Here is a 17,313-nt window from a genome sequence, read left to right as displayed (position 1 = left end):
TCGGGGGAGGTGGCTGGTCGGTTGATCAGGCCGGCAGCGCTTTGAAGTATACGAGAAGGCACACGCACGGTGGTACGTGTGTTGCGAAGACCTCCTAGAGCGAACTGTGCGATGGGTATTTATCCCCAAATCTGCACATCGCTTTCCCGCGCTTGCATATTACCATATATGGCCCAATGGTCACCAAGTGGGGGGGGGGGTCAGTGTCCCAGGGGAAAGGCAGAAACTGTGCAGGTTTCATGCGACCAGGTAAGCCCCGCAGTTCTCACGCCAAGGTGATGGGTGGGAGAGTCTGAGGCTATTTTCCCCTTTTCACACCTTCCCTTTTTCTAAAGGCAATGGTATGCAGGAAGGGTGCGGCCGGTTTCTCTCAAGGAGTACTGCAGCCCACTATAGCAAGAATGGCCTGGCCAAACTTTTTTACTGGGGGAGCAGTTTCTTTTCTCTAACATGCCCCCGTGGCCATGGCCGCGTCTGGGAAGACCTAGACCTCCACCTCCTCATCCGTCTCCGCTTCCTCAAAGGCAAGCAGCCCCTCTTGTTCGGGCGTGGCGATAGGTAGGGTGGAGATGGGGTTCGTGAAGTTTTTTACGATGCTGCAAACCAAGCACAGCACAAAGCTAACAGCCAGCAATATGACACAAAGGGACCAGAAAAACTGTCTTAATCCCCCAAGGCCAAATATGGAAGGGACCCAGCCGAATATGTTCTCCCACCAAGAAACAGACTCTCTGGCCTTCTTAGCAACCTCCTCGATATCATCAATAATCTGTGTTACATTTTGCTCAATAGATTTAATTTCCACACAACATTTACCTGCAAACTGAGGGCAGCTGTTGCCTAACCAACGACAAAACCCAGATTCCTTTAACAACCAATAATCTAAAGCTAAACGGTTTTGCACTACATACACGCGCACTTCTTCTACCTTTTGATTAATAAGAAGTAAGGCAGTAGCAGTCTTATTGCCAAGTCTTTCAATGCTAATGCCAAGGGCTCAAACTTCCTCTTGCAAAATCAAATTACCTACGGGGTTAAATGTGACCACAGCCTGTGCGGTTTTACTAAACCAGCCCTCAATTGACTTCCAAATGTCCCAAGATCCACGTTTTTGTCGATGGGTGAAGCGGGGATGTTCGTCTCTCGCGTAGGAGTAGATGCCTCCTCCCTCAATTTGGACGTAGCCAAGGGTATAGCATCCTATGGCGTGTGCAGGAAGGGTGGCGTGGGCTTGGTTGTCGCAAATCCAGAAGTGTCCAGGGCATTAAGCTTTGAAAAAGTCGGTGTGTTTGGCTTTTGGTGGTCCATTAGAAAGGTAGTGAGGTCATACTCGTTGTCCTCATTACCCCAATACCAGGGAATGGGAACCGGGTCGCCGTTTTCGTGGCCGTTGGTTTCCGTACGAATACAAGAAATAGACAGGTTAACAAGTTCCCTAAATATGGCGTTAGAGGAGATAAAGGGATATGCCTATGAGGCGTTCTCCTCAGGGGAAATAAGGGCAATGGAAGTAAGGTTGGGTGGGAAAATGTGGTCCGGGACATTAACAAACTGAGAGGTGACGTTACTGCCGGAGCTGTTAAATAGTCCATACGGACTAAGGACCCTTGACTGATTACCAACAAAAACAGGCTGGTGCTTAGGATCTTCGGGGCAACGAAATGAAGCTACCACTGGGGGAGGGAATTCCCAACAGAACGTGCCTGGTGGGGCTAAGGTGGGGTGAATCGAGAGAGTGGTAAGGCTGGGAGCCCGGGAAATAGGGCGCAGCTGTCGGTGCACATTCAAGCCCCAGTCGTTCCCGTTAAGCGGGTCCGACATATTTAGGAAAATGGGCCGGACTAAAAACGGTGCATCAGCGGCTGAGAGTATGGGGTGGGTGCAGACGATGCAATCGGTGAGGTTGCTGATGACCACATATGCAGTGGCCCAAAGCTCCACGGTGTTGGTGACACTTTTCTGGCCCTCTCCGGATGGTAGGGTTGCGAACAGCATCTACGATAAAACACATGGTGGCTCAGTTACCGCGGAACTGGCCCAAGTCAGTTAGTTGCGTCTGCTTAACCAGTTATGGTGGGCCAGCAGGTGGCGCCCAGAGTCACTAACCAGCACCCAATACGTATTGGGGTACTTGGCGGGACCCTGGATGAGAGCTGCTGTGGATGCCGTTTCCCATCGTGGGCAGGGATGCAGACCCATACTGGGTCATCTGCTTTGAATTGGGGTGTCCATGGCCCTTGAGGCTGGGCCTTAAGGTAAAAGCAGCGCCGATAACGCTGACGGGCCATGGTAAGTAAGGGTTCCCAAAATTCTGGGTCTTTCTGGGGGGTCCCAGCCCCAGTGGCTAGCATGTAAACATACTTGGAATCAACGCCCATAATGAGGGGCTCGGTAGGGGGGTGGGTCTTAATGGCATGGTTGATTCCGATTGCGAATGCCTCGGCTTCTGCCTTTTGTGCTCCCGTGCCAGGGGCTAGGGCCCTTACTTCCAGGTGTTCGCATTTGGTGCAATACATGCCAGCCTTGTCTGAGCCTTTTGTACTGCCATCGGTTAGAAGTCAGGGGTCACCCAAAATGCCAATAAAGGCGGGTCTGTTTTGATCATCATGGGCTTGACACAAGTCATCGTGGTGATTCCAGTAGCTCCAGCAGTACCTGGCTCGGCACCAAAGGTCAGACCACGTTTTATCCGTGCCCCCGAAATCACAAGGGGGTACATCATCTAACCATTGGAGGGCTAACAACCCAGAGGCCTGCAGGATTCCCCAACAACTCCTCGCCCAGGGTTCTGCATATTTGAGGGCAAGCAGCAGTTTTCCATGGGGACCATACCGGTGTTCTGGCCCTTGGATACGGTGCTTTTCTTGGTAAACTACCGCATCCTCCTGGCAGACCTCTAGAATGAAGTGACTATTTGTCCAATTGACTGCTACCGACAATTGCACCTCCGGGTCATAACGACTTAGGGGAGATGGGGTTTCCATGGCCCGCGCTAACACCTGCAGAGCCTGACGGTGCTCCTCGCTCCAGGAAAAGGGAGTGCGTTTTTGGACTAGCAGCTGTAGCGTGTCTAGGGCTGAATTGTATTTTGGACTCACAAAGCGGCGGTAGTAATTAAGCACCCCCAACAGTGCTTGTAACTCGCGCTTGTTTTGGGGTGGGTTAAGGGTCCACTTCCTGAGGGGTGACTCATTATCCAATTTGGGGGAAATTGTCTGGGGGGAGATCGTGATGCCTAGAAAGGTAAATGTGGTCACTACATCCCTTTGGCTTTTTCCCTCATTCACAACCCACCCATCGTGCTGTAGGGCATCTCATACAGCGATAAGGGTGACCTGTGTGGTGTCTTTTGCACTGCCGATAACCAAAATGTCATCGACATAGCTGAGAATGCGTGAACCCTTGTGGAGGGTGATCTTGTCGAGAGTGCACTGTAGGTGCGCACTACAGAAAGCGGGTGAGTTTCTGTACCCTTGGGGGCAAACTAGCCAATTAAACATGCGGCCCTCGAAAGAAAAATTAAGTACCACCTTTTCATCTACCATAGGGACCTGGTAGAACATGTCTTTCAGGTCCAGTGTAGCCCCCCACACAAACATCTTGTTGCTCACAATGGCCAGGAGTTCCGGTAGTGAGTGAGGGGATGTAAACGGCACAGATTCTACGTGGTCATTTGCTCGGCGGTAATCTATGACCAGGTGGTATATGGGGGTCGTCTCTAGGACGATTCGGTTTAGGTATACCCCAGCCTGCTGAAAGATATTTGCTACCGCTAACTTCTCGTAGCTTTCCCTCGGCCATGAGGTTGTTTATTAGCATTCGGATTTGGCCGACGCCATCGGGGGTGGGTGGGAATGTGCTGGTGTTTCCATTGTGCGGGACTGACTAGCGTAGGGGAGTGGGCTAAAGGCTGGGAGGTCAGGCAGTTAGGTAGCGCTGACAATACTTGGTCTTTTAAGTCAAGTCGTTTTAGCTCCCCCACGCCAAGCAAGTTCTGGCCTCCTACCAGGGCTTTGACTCAGTGCACCCTCCCATTGTGAGTGATTTTAATTTCTACAAGCTCCGCTTGGGCGGCTTGGTTTAGGCCTTAAACCCACAGCTTCCTCCCTAGTTTTTTATGCGGTGTTGAGGGGGTGACTATGGATACTTGTGCGCCGGTGTCTAGTAAGAACCGGGTTCCGCTCAACTATAAGGGTGGCGAATGGCCTTAGATCGTCATCTGGGGCGGCCGCCTGATGGTATGCGGCCGCTACTCGTTTTTTGGCTGGGTGTTCAGGAGTTCGCTTTCATTGCCACATGGCTTGAAGCCCTTTGCTTTTGCTAAGAGGAGTTGTTCGGGGGTCGAGAGTCTCCTAACCTCCTCTTTGGTAAGCCCGCTGTTAAGCAGGAAACCAAACACGGCCCTCTCTTGGGGGGGTGCATTCGGGGTACGTTTTTCTCCCTTGGGGCCGGGGGTGGGGTCCTGAAGTTACGGCAGCTACCGCTCCTGCTGATGGTTCGGGTTGGTGGGTCAGAATGTGGATCTTATCTATTATGATGTACAAGCTAGTTAATGGTTGGTCAACAACAGTGCGTAACCACATTATTTGGCCAGCATCTGGATGCCCTGTGACCTCACAAACTGCATCTATTGCTAGTCCCGCAACTGGGATTTGTGAGATGTCATTGACAAATCTATGTGGCTGCCCCCCAGTCTGTTGGGCCGGTGTCAGGTTGAGGGGGTGCCTTGCAGGACTCGAAACAACTATAGAGAGTCCAGCTACTCCATACATTAGATCTTGTGGAGCTTTTACAGCTCCACGAGGGATGTTAAATGAGGCTAGCGTGGTGCCAATGAGCTGGGTGATCACAGAGGGGAGAGGGATTGGCCAAACATTATTGCGTTGGACGATGATGGGGTTTCCTGCCCCGCCATGCCAACTGGCGTTGTGCACCAAATAGGTGCACTACTCCGAGTCTACAATTTCGCTACCATTTTCTAAAGAGACGCGCCCCAACCAAATGACTACCGGTTCTCCGGGGCTTCTACGGGTGGCTTCAGCCAGTTCCCTCCTTTCCGCTGCAGTGCGGGTGCGGGAGACGGATTGAGTCGTGGTGTTACCTTGTTGGTCCACCAGGTGCTTGGTGACCACCACGGGGCAAACCTCCAGGGGCCGGTTATCTTCTTCGGTGGGGGCGGGAGATTTTTCGGGCAGGAGTGGGGCGGACGGATACGGGGGGGGGATGGTTCGGGTAAAGGTGGTTTTGGTTCCTCAACGGGGTTTTGTGTGCCACCAGCTCTAGCGCTGTTTGTGGGGCACATTTGCTGTGTGACTGTTCGTGCAGTAACTTCGTACTGGTCTATTAGGCGCAGTGCGGTTATGAACTGGCCGTATAGTGCTCCTAAAAGGTGGTGAGGTTCATAAGTATCAGGTTTTAACTTATGGCGCGTTCGCGCGTTTATGAGGGTGGCAGCTACGTTGGTGGCTAAGGTGTGTGCTCGGCCCCCAGTCTCTAAGTCGGGGTAGAATGTCGAGGGAGAGACAGAGGCTCCTGCCTTTTTTATGCAGGCCTCCATAGCCTTAAGGGCATGACGGGGGGTCGCTGCTGGATCTAGTGGCTTTTTAAGCCCTGCTAGTTTTACCTGCTTTTCCTCCAGCAACGGGAAAAAGCGACTAGTGGGGTGTGTGCGGAGGATGCAACCCAGTGACGGGCCATCAAGGCGTACCTCCCATTTTTGATCCCCAGTAGCGACACTCAGGTGTTCCAGTATGCTGTCACCTGTGTTGGTGATTTGGTGATATTGGGCATGGAAGAGTAAATCTTCCGGGGTTAAATTAGTTCTATCTTCCCACGTGCATCCTGTTCGTGACGCCATGTCGCGAGAATCACAGGTCCGATGATGCATACCCAAGGGGGGAAGGACAGAACCAGGTGGACAGTTTTATCGAATAAAAAATATTTATTTATGACAGTGATGAATTTATAGTATTTATTCTAAGATTTTTAATAGACCGTGTTAATAATGAATTTACAGTATTTATTATATTTATTCTATGGCTTCTAGTTAAACGTGTCAGAGATATAAGGATGGGAACGGCAAGGGGAATAGTCTCTAATCTTAAAATATCCAGCTACACTAATTAAATAACAGTGATAACTACAAACTCTATGTACTACCCAAAAACAACTACAACACTAAGCTTATACAACAAGGACAAATCAAATCATACATACCAACTTACACAGCACACGGAACATTTCACAGATATCAGTTCAGTTGTGAAGGCCTTGGTTACGCCCGAGAGTCGGGGGAGGTGGCTGGTCGGTTGATCAGGGCGGCAGCGCTTTGAAGTACACGAGAAGGCGCACGCACGGTGGTACGTGTGTTGCGAAGACCTCCTAGAGCGAACTGTGCCATGGGTATTTATCCCCAAATCTGCACATTGCTTTCCCGCGCTTGCATATTACCATATATGGCCCAATGGTCACCAAGTGGGGGGGGGGGGGTCTGTGTCCCAGGGGTTGGGCCGAAACTGTGACCAGGTAAGCCCCGCAGTTCTCACGCCAAGGTGACGGGTGGGAGAGTCTGAGGCTATTTTCCCCTTTTCACACCTTCCCTTTTTCTAAAGGCAATGGTATGCAGGAAGGGTGCGGCTGGTTTCTCTCAAGGAGTCCTGCAGCCCACTATAGCAAGAGCGGCCTGGCCAAACTTTTTTACTGGGGGGGCAGTTTCTTTTCTCTAACACAGGTTAGACAGACACCTGTCAGGGATGATCTAGATAGTGCTTGGTCCTTCCGTGAGGGCAGGGTACTGGACTCGATGATCTCTCGAGGTCCCTTTCATTTCTAGTGTTCTATGAGTCTATGAAAATTCAATAAAACCAGACTTGAATGCCATCAGAAGCTCAGAAACAACCCTTGCAAGCTGCTGTAAATCAAGGCTGTTATTTGGATTTTCTCTCTGATACGAATCATGAAACAGTCATAATTTTTTGAAATGTGCCAGTCTGCCTGTCTCGAGATCTTTGATGAAGACAGTCAATTTTGACTCAAATCCAAACACTGCCTGCTGCAGAGTTAGGACTGTATTTCCTTGTCCTTGTAGCTTAAGGTCCAACTCACTCAAATGACCGGTAATGTCAACGAGATAGTAAAACTTGTGCAACCAATCACAGTCCAAAAGCTCGGTGTGTTTGACACCCTTCATATCCAAAAATGACTTAATCTCATTAATGCAGGTGGCAAAACGAGACAAAAATTTGCCACAAGATTACCAGGGAATATTGCTGTGGATTAGTAGATCGGGGTATTCGGAATCCATTTCCTCGATCAGTGACTGAAATTGACAGCGATTAAGGGCTTGCGCAAGAATACAATTGACAATGCGAATGACCAGTGCCATTACACTTCCAAGTTCGGTTCCACAAGATTGTGCATAAAGTGCCTTCTGATGCACAATGCAATGAAAGTTCAAAAGCGGGCGATTCAGCTGTTCTGACAAGTGTACGGAATCCCCTCTATTTGCCAACCATGCTAGGTGCACTGTGTGTACACACAGACACAAGATTATCTGACTGTATTTTTTTCTCGTTTACAAAGTTCATCACAGTTTTAAGGATGTCTTTGCCCCTTGTTTAATTTTTCATTAGTAATAATAATTTCTTCATGCACAGCACTTCCACAAATATATTGTCTCAGAATACACAACTGATTAAAGTCACATACATTGGTAGTCTTGTCCAAAGCAAATGAAAAATAAGTAGCTGCACTCAAATTTTGCATTTGTTCCTTGTCTATTTGATGGACCATTTTCACAGCTCTGTGATGAACTGTTTTTGCCAATAATGCCATATCTTGAATTTTCTGTAAGATTTTGTCCTTGTTGTGAAACTTGACAAATAGTTCATGACCAATTTTTCGCATGTTCTTTTCAAGTAATCCCTGTCAGTGAAAGGCTTTGCCGTCTCAGGTAATGCTGTATGAGCCCGCAAAACTTGCGGTGTTTAAACTCCCACCTTTTTTTGACCATGTCAGCAGGCTATTTTGTCCAATGTTCATTTTTCCCTGCAGCTCCCCGCAGGCTTTTTTTCATGTGTCACCCTCGGGGTATTTTGTAGCAAATGCTGCATGTTCTGTCATGAAATTCTTTTTTTGTTTGTTTGTTTGAGAACAGTCTCTCACTATAAATGAGACAGTGTGGAGATCCAGACTTATCCACAAATGCATACAAGTCTGTCCACTCCTTTTGGTACTCGTCATCTCTCTTTCTCTCTGCCATTTTTACTGTTAGGGGGTTACAGAGTTCACCATCATGTATGATGGTGGAAAGATTTCTTGACCAATCATATAAAAAGAGAATATACATGACCCTCAATGAGTGGAGAGGATGGATGGTTGTTAAAATGAACAGTTAAAGGTGAAATAGACAAAAAAATCATCTGAATATATGTAATTATGCATTTTAAATTTTGAAATAATTTTTCATTTTAATTTAAAAATGTGTGTGTATTTTGGGAATGCAAGAGCCATATTTGGTTCCATCCTGAGCCATATTTGGCTCTAGAGACATAGGTTGCAGACCCTTGATTTAAACTCTGCAGCATCTGCAATGACGCCATGCTCTTATTGGATGTGCACGTTAAGTGTTTTAGATGTCTGGGGGAGTCTCCTGTCCCTCAAGAGGATCACTGCTGCTCCAAACTGAAGGTGCGAACCTGCAGAGAGAGCTGCATCTCAAATTAATCATGCTGGAAAAATCTCAACAGCCAGTCTCTGACCCAGGCACTGAGGTGGCGGAAGTTCCCCAGACTGATAAAAGGGAAGAGACCTTCAAAGAAGCACGCCTTCTCAGTGCCACATAACACCCCGTCTCCAAAACAGTGCCCTATGGTGATACTGGCACCGACTGCCTCAATGGCACCTTGCCTCAGCACATATGACACTTCAGGCATCTCCAGCACCGGGCGCACTACCAGTAAATACCGCGTGCATGAGTTGTCGGAAGATTTTTCCCTCAGTGGTACCTGTTGGGTCAGCGGGGGAGCCCCCTGAAGTGGTACCACTATATCAGCTAATATATACCCCTGCTGGCCCTCCACCCCCTCAGTTCCTTCTGACCACCCGTGACAGTTGTTGGAATGTGCTCTTCTTGCTTCGCAAGTGTGCTTAGCAAGTGTGCTTAGCAGTTCTCGTTGGTTCTTCCAGTTTCCCTCATTCAAACTTTAGTTTAGTTTTAGTGTTAGCGGTTCATAGCTGTTAGTTATTGTTGTTAGAAATAGTTATGTTGTAAATAGTTAGGGGTTTGCATTTGCATCCCCCAAACGCTCCGTGCAGGGTGTGCCCGGGCCCCAAGGCTTCAAGCCCTGCGTGAAGAGCTTGAAGCTGATGCCCTGTGAGGACCTCCACAAAGCCTGCCTCAAGTGTCTTGGTGAAGCCCATCTTCTGGGCAATTGTAAGATTTGCCAAAGTTTCAAACCCTGAACTAAGCAAGAGAGGGACTCCCACTTGCAGATACTTCTTATGGAGGCAGTTGTTCATCCAGCACTGACCACTGAAGCACACCAGCTTCTGTGCGGGAAGCACCAGGACATTCACGTGCCTCTCTGGCACCACAGCGTACTGTGACTCAGCACTGCTCCCAGTCCCCATGCCTCAGAAGAAGTGGAGACTTAGCAGGGGCAGGTCTCCATCGAGGCATGCACTGAAAGTACACCCGCAGTCAGGGCACATGGCCTCTGTGGCCACGATGCCTAGGGCACAAGCTGAGTCCATGCCGTGACCCCGGATGAGGATCTTGCGGAGGTGGACTGACCCTTGACTCTGGACACATTTGAGGCCATGAGAGAGCTCATTGAGCTCATGTCATTCCCAGCTTCTCCATCCAGCATCGGGAGAGCCCAGGACTCTCAGCCTTCTGGCACCATGGACCTCAGCGCCAGCACCAAGGCCTCACCAGAGGACACCACTGACACTGCTGCCTTCCACACAGTCTCCCTGACCCTCCCCAGTACAGAGGGTTCCAGCATCATCAGTTGAGACGCAAACCGTGCCACCTCCTCTGCCCCAGCACCAGGGGAAGCTGGAGTCAATAGCCAGGCGTGCCCCAGCCCACCACTCTGGTACCGATGGGATCAGCACTGCCCTGGTTGGCCTCAGATTACTCCACCGATTCTGAAGCAGAGTCTGTGTTTTCTGCAGCAGGTGTGTCCCGGTCCCGGTCACAACACCACTCTTATTCGTGGCACCACTTCTGGCACCAGAGTGTACCCACGCAGCCACCACAGCCATCATGGCCACCCCAGTGACAACCACTGATGCAGTGACCTTTCTGGGCCCCCTGGGTTTGCCATCAGGCCCAAATTCTGGGCCCCTCTAGACCAGACTCCACATACTCAGGTCCTAGGGCCCTGTCCTCAGCAACACCCTTGACCTGCTACCTGACTTCTGGCCATTTCCAGGCCCCCTGAAAACCCTCCCCAAGACCGTCCGTGGATGAGGTCACTGAGCCTGCCCAGCCAGTGGCCTTGGGTCAATATGTGGTGTTGCAGGACCCAGTGCAGCACCAGGAATTGCGGGAGTAGGTATTGAAGGAGTCATCCTCTTCCTCCCCAGACGAGGCACTCGGGGGCTCCATTCCATCCATGCCCTCGATGGATTCCAGGTTGCACCAGGACTTGTTCAAGTGCCTCACCCAGAGCCTGGGGATCCAGGCCAAGTGGGTGTTGGAAGACTCGGACCCCACTGTGGACATTCTGGATGCCTCAGAGGGGTAGCCATGTTAGTCTGTAACTGAAAATACTTAAAAAACAAGTAGTCCTGCAGCACCTTAGACACTGACAAAAAATGTAGATGGCATCATGAGTTTTTGTGGGCACAACCCACTTCTTCAGATGAATGGAGTAAGGGACACCCCTACCAGAGTGGCACTCCACTCAACAAAACGGTGACTAAGATCACCAAGTCACTCTGGCAGAACCCGGCATCTGCCCCCCCGCCCCCCCCCCCCAACCGACAAGTGGGTTGAGCGGAGATATTTTGTCCCCCAGGTGAGACATGAATACCTGTTCTCCCACCCGCCACCAGGGTCGTTGGTCGTGCAAGCAGCGAACCACAGGGAATGGCAGGGTCAGCCGGGCCCTATGCCCAAAAATAGAGAGGCGAAGAAGATGGACCTCTTGGGCTGAAAGGCTTATGTCTCTGGCAGGCTGCAGCTCAGGATAGCAAACCAACATGTGCTCCTGAGCCGCTATGCCTAAAACACCTGGGCAGCTATGGACAAGTTCAGGGACTTTGTGCTGCAGGACTCCCACGATGAGTTAAAGACCCTTTCAGAGGAGGACAGGGTAGTCTCACGCACAGCCCTGCAGGTGGCCCTCAATTCAGAGGACACAGCAACCTACACAATGGCTACAGGTCTGGTCCTACACTGTAGCTCCTGGCTTCAGGTCTCCGGGGTACCTCCTGAACTCCAGATAAATGCTTCAGAGGACCTCCCTTTCGAAGGAGCTGAGCTCTTCTCCAAGCAGACAGATAACCATCTTCACAGTCTCAAGGACTAAATACATACCCCTGCCCTGCAAAGGCACTCCTATAATCCTAGGAACCAGCCACACCCTTCCCAGCAGGGTCCCTGACCTGATGCCGTTCCTGCTCATCATCAGATCAGGGGGTGAGACCCTCTAATAAGTCCCAGGGGCTGCACCAGGGATTTTGAAGGTGCACTCGAGAACAGTGTACCAGCTGCCACCTCATCCCTTCCCTTCCTGAATTGTTTATCCATCTTCCACTGTGCCTGGATGTCTGTAACGTCGGAACGCTGGGTCCTGGACACAGTGGAAAATGGATACTCTATCCCCTTCCTTTCACAACCCCCCTCCCACCCCCTTCCCCCTCCCTCTTCAGGGACCCCTCTCACAAGCATCTCTTATGTGAATAGGTGCAGCAGCTCCTTGATCTGGAGTGGTGGAAGTAGTTCCTATGGAGTTCAGGGGCAAGGGATTCTATTCCTGCTATTTCCTGGTCTCCAAGGCCAAGGGTGGCTTTCGTCCAATCCTGGACCTCAGGGATCTCAACACCTTCATCATCAAGACAAAGTTCAAGATGGTGACATTGGTGTCTATCATTCCCTCCCTCAGTCTCGGAGACTGGTATGCTGCCCTTGACCTAAAAGACACTTTCACATCTCTATCGCCCCTTGTCACAGATGTTTCCTCCATTTCATGGTGGGTCAGGACCACTACCAATTCACTACACTCCTTTTTGGCCTCTCTATGGCCCCATGGCTTTTTACCAAATGTATGGCCATAGTGGCCACCTTCCTTCGGAAGCACAGGGTTCAGGTCTACCCCTACCTGGATGATTGGTTGGTTCGGGGTCCCTCCCCTACCCAAATGCTGGAGCACATATCCCTAGTTCAGGTACTATTTTTAGACCTGTGTCTCCTTCTGAACGAAGCCACATCCATCCTGGTACCCACACAGAGAGTTTGTGGGCCCTCTGCTGGATTCTACAGTAGCCACGGACGGCCTCCCTGCCCAGAGCTCTGTTCCTAGCCATCAAGGAATCCATCCTGCATCTGTGGGCCTCTCCCATGACCACAGTCAGGAACTGTATGAGGCTCCTTGGGTTCATGGCCACATGCACATATGTAGTGCAGCACGCCAGGCTCTGCCTTCACCCCCTACAGCTGTGGCTAGCTTGGGTGCACAATCCAAGCTTCCACCAATTGGCCATGGTGGTGACAGTACCAGCAGATGTCTTAGTCTCTCTCAACTGCTAGCTCCAAGAGGAGGTGGTCTGCACGGGTGTGCTGTCCTCCTGCCCCCTGCCATCACTGCAGCTCGTGAGGGATGCGTCCGGCACCAGATGGGGAGCTCACATCAGGGACCTGAGGACACAAGGTATGTGGTTTCAGGAGGAGCTATCCCTTCACATAAATATCAGGAAACTGCAGGCAGTGCTCCTTGCATGTCAGGAGTTCCTTCCCCGGCTGAGGAACAGGGAGGTTTTGGTTCTATCTGACAATACGGCAGTGGTGTTCTATATAAACGAGCAGGGTGGTGCTTGTTCCCCTCGCCTGTGTCATGAAGTCCTCCTGCTCTGGGAATTTTGCATCTAGCAGGGTATTTGCCCAGTAACTTCATATCTCCTGGGCACCCAGAACAGCCTGGCCGACTGGCTCAGCAGGTCCTTCTCGGGTTATTAGTGGTCCCTCAGGGCAGACATGGCCCTTGGCATCTTCCAGAGGTGGGGGTTTTCCCTTCTGAACCTGTTTGTGACCCGCAGAAACAGGAAGTGCCCCTGTTTCTGCTCTTTCATGGGTCACAGCCTGGGGTCTCTGGGGGACACTCTCCTTACCCCTTGGCCCCCGGGACTGCTGTATGTGTTTCTTCCCTTCCCTCTAGTGCACAAGGTGATCCTAAGGGCCAGGGAATTCGGGTCCTCCCTCATTCTGATAGCACCAGTGTGGCTGAGGCAGCACTGATTCACGTCCCTGCTGAGTCTATCCGTGGAGAGGCCAATTGCCCTCCCGATGTACCTGGAACTGATAACGCAGGATCATGGCAGGCTTTGCCATCTGAACCTGCAATCCCTGAACCTCATGGCCTGGAAGCTCTGTGGTTGACAATGCTGCAGCATCAGTGCTCCAAGTGGGTCCAGGCAGTCCTGTTGGGGAACAGGAAAACACCTACTAGAGCCACATATTTGGCCAAGTGGAAACGGTTTTCTCTCTGCACTGCCCAGAGGGGGCTCTCCCCAATGGATGCTCTGGTCCCCTTGGTCCTGGACTATCTCCTCAACCTGGTCCTCCTCTTCAGTCAGGGTCAACCTAGCAGCTATCTCCGCTATTCACTTGGGTTCCCAAGGCAAGTCGCTCTTTGTGAATCCCATGGTTCACTGTTTTCTAAAGGGTCTGGACAGGCTTTATCTGCCAACATGTGCCCCTGTGGGACCTTAACCTAGTCCTTAATAGGCTCACCAGTCCCCCATTTGAGCCCCTGGCAACATGTTCACTACTACACCTCTCTTGGAAGGTGTCCTTTTACGTGGCCATCACAATTTCACGTGCAGCCTTGCAGGCGACTCTCAACGCTGCTGACATGGCCAGAAGATCTACAGCCACCGTTGTAGTCATGAGACGGGCATCATGGCTCAACTCTGCCACTTTCCCCTGCGAAATACAGTCCACGGTGGAAGATCTTCCGTTCGATGGGGGGAAAGCTCTTCTCAACAGAGACCAACGAAGGACTCTAGAACCACACCTCGGTCCTTAGGGATCCACACGCCTACACCTAGAAGGATACAATACAGATACCAACCTTACCCTAGACCAAGGTACCCACAATATATATATCATCAAAGACAAGACCAACAACAGCATCAATGTGGTTGTAACAGACCTCAGCGCAGAAATACACAGTCGAACTCGGTGAACCAACCACCTCAACAAAATAAGCAGATTTGAGGCTCCTGTCAAGGACCTGAAAACACACTCACTCTCTCCAGGATCACCATCTTCACATAAACTATTCCATCACCATTTGCTACCATTCTACAACAACTGGCAACATACAACATCAGATAAATGGGTTCTACAAACGATTCGGTCGGGATATACTATTCCCTTTACCTCTGCCCCCCCCCCCCACACCCAAGCACCTACCCTGTCCCTCTTCAGGGACCACTCTCACGATCTTAAAACAGGCAGCTGAGCACCTCATACAATTAGGTGTCATAGAACCTGTCCCCTCCAAATATAGGGGAAGAGGGTTCTATTCACATTACTTTCGCACACAGAAGAAAAATGGGGGTCGGCATCCAATCCTAGATCTCAGAGCCCTCAACAAATATGTAAATAAACAGAGATTCAAGATGGTGACACTTGCCACTATTATCCAAGCACTGGAGCAGGGAGACTGGTTTTCATTCCTCAACTTGCAGGATGCCTATTTTCATGTTACGAGTCACCCTTATCACAGACGTTTTCTTCATTTTATCTTGGGTTCCAATTGTTACCAATATATGGTCCTGCCATGTGAACTTTCTATGGCTCCGAGAGTGTTTTAGAAAATGTTGGCAGTAGTCACTGCCTACCTAAGGCAGCAAAACATCATTATCTTTCCTTACCTGGATGACTGCCTTATCAAGGCAAGATCCGAAGACGATTCAGATTGCTGCACGGCTGTAACCATATCATGCTTTCAAGCACTCGGACTGCAAATAAACAAAACAAAGTTAGTTCTTACCCCATCACAATCAGTACAATTCATAGGCGCACAACTGAACGCAACAGCCACAGCTTGGTACCTAAATGGTTCTCTGACTTAGACCTACAATGCTTGGAATTGGTTCAGAGGGTACTACTACACAGCAGGGCCAATTCCACTCGAAAAAGATGCTCGCAAAAATGGAAACGCTTTGTTCCTTGGGCTGTGGAAAGAAAGATCACACCCAATGCGGCACTTATACTTGAATACCTGCTACATTGGAAACCATCTGACCTCTCAATGAGTTCTATCAAGGTTCACCTGGCGGCAATAACGACCTTCCACACCAAAATTGATGACACTACCATATTTGCACACCCAATGACAAAGCGATTCCTCAAAGGACTGCAGGCTCTTTACCTAGGTATAACTCCAACAGTCAAGCTTTGGGACCTCCATCTTGTTCTCAATGCTCGTACCAGATGGCCCTTTGAACCCATGGCCACATGCTCTCTGCTGTATCTATCGATGAAGACTGCCTTTTTGGTTGCCATCACTTCGGCTTGGCATGTAGGAGAAGTGGCGGCACTAATGGCGGACCCCCTATATACCACCTTTAAGGACCAAGTAACCCTCTATACCCACCCAAAATTCTTACCAAAATTCTACCATCATTCCATGTAAACCAAATGATTCACTTTCCTGTGTTCTTACCCAAACGCCATGCTAATAAATTAAAAATAACAATGCACACGTATGTTCGCAGGGCATTGTCTTTTTATATACATAGGACAAAACCTTTCTGATCTTCACTGAAATTGTTTCTGTAGCAGAACACAAAAAGGGCAAAGTCATTTCATCCCAGAGAGTTTGCTGTTGGGGCTATGTCTAGACTGCCGCTTTTTTTTGGAAAAAGGTATGCAAATTGCGCTCCGCGTACCTTTTTCTGATAGTTTTTTCTGAAGAGGCTTTTCTGAAATTTGGCCCATCTACACTGGGCCAAATTTCAGAAAAGCCTCCTCTTTCGGAAGAGCCCTTCTTCCTCATGGAATGACGGGGTTTCTGAAAGAGCATGTCTGCTCTTCTGCAAAAAATATCAGAGGAGCAGATGCATTCCCTGGATGTGGCGGAGTTTTTCTGCGATACCTCCGTAGTCTAGACATAGCCTGGGGATTTCTGACTGCATCCGATTATGCTACGAGCACAATCAAGGCATTCCACCTACCTCAGTATGAGCTAATTCCACCAGAGCAGTGGCCACATCCGTGGCCTGTCTTCACAGGTCCCCATTGCAGACATATGCACAGCTGCCACGTGGGCATCTGACCAGACATTGCCAAGCACTACGCACGATCTCAGGGTCCTCTTTCCACAACTAATGTAGCCAAGACTGTTCTATTCACAGCATACTTACCTGATCCGAAGTCCCTACCTACATGAGGCACGTTGCTCTATAGTCACCTGCTGTGGAGCACCCACAGGGATGGCTCTCAAATAGGAGGTTACTCACCTTGAGCAGTAACTGACGGATGTTAGAGAAGAAACAGGCGACCCAGGAGTGGTTGGGGTAAACGGAACTGCTTTATTGCCCACTCACGTTTACCTCGGACATTCAACACAACGTCTGAGTGGCAACAACCTGGTGCCATTTACACTCTTTTATCTATTTTAGTATGTTAATTCACACGCCTATCACTACTTTCCCTAAAACCTTACAATGAAACTCCCATACAATGAATATTAACAAGCAGGTGATTATTATTATTATACCCGCCCCTAATTACTATTTACAGAATTTCTAATTAAATCAACACTTTTCTACACCACAAACTTTCCAAATCAATAGGTTACAGAGATTACAAGAGATGTAACCCTAAAAATATCTTACCCCCACTGGTGCTGTATAAGTAAAAGACACAACAAAGAGCAACTGCATACTTACTGATTTTTCTAGGCTACAGAAACAAAGGGAAAGAGCATGTTTATACATCAGGAAGGATAATACCTGTTTTGGCCAGACTCTTAACCTGTCTTTCCAGACTGTAGAAACAAAGGGAAAAAACATGTTCAAGGGTAATACTGTGGCTGAACTCCTTAACCACCAGTGTATAGCAATCCCAGACCC

At 49.6% G+C, this 17,313-nt stretch overlaps 1 protein-coding gene and 1 long non-coding RNA gene across 3 annotated transcripts in view; both read left to right on the top strand.

Annotated features, from left to right (window-relative positions):
• Positions 1-17,313, top strand: part of LOC142823913 (uncharacterized) — a 402,411-nt gene that overhangs the window by 169,010 nt on the left and 216,088 nt on the right. The gene's annotated exons all lie outside the window — the stretch shown is intronic.
• The window catches only part of LOC149520834 (citron Rho-interacting kinase-like), a 224,885-nt gene that overhangs the window by 58,246 nt on the left and 149,326 nt on the right, over positions 1-17,313 (top strand). The gene's annotated exons all lie outside the window — the stretch shown is intronic.

Source organism: Pelodiscus sinensis, chromosome W (genome assembly GCF_052426305.1).
Source record: "Pelodiscus sinensis isolate ZL-2025 chromosome W, ASM5242630v1, whole genome shotgun sequence".
Classification (NCBI taxonomy): Eukaryota; Metazoa; Chordata; order Testudines; family Trionychidae; genus Pelodiscus; species Pelodiscus sinensis.
Note: the sequence above shows the minus strand (reverse complement) of the source record. Positions and strands in the feature narration are given on the sequence as shown.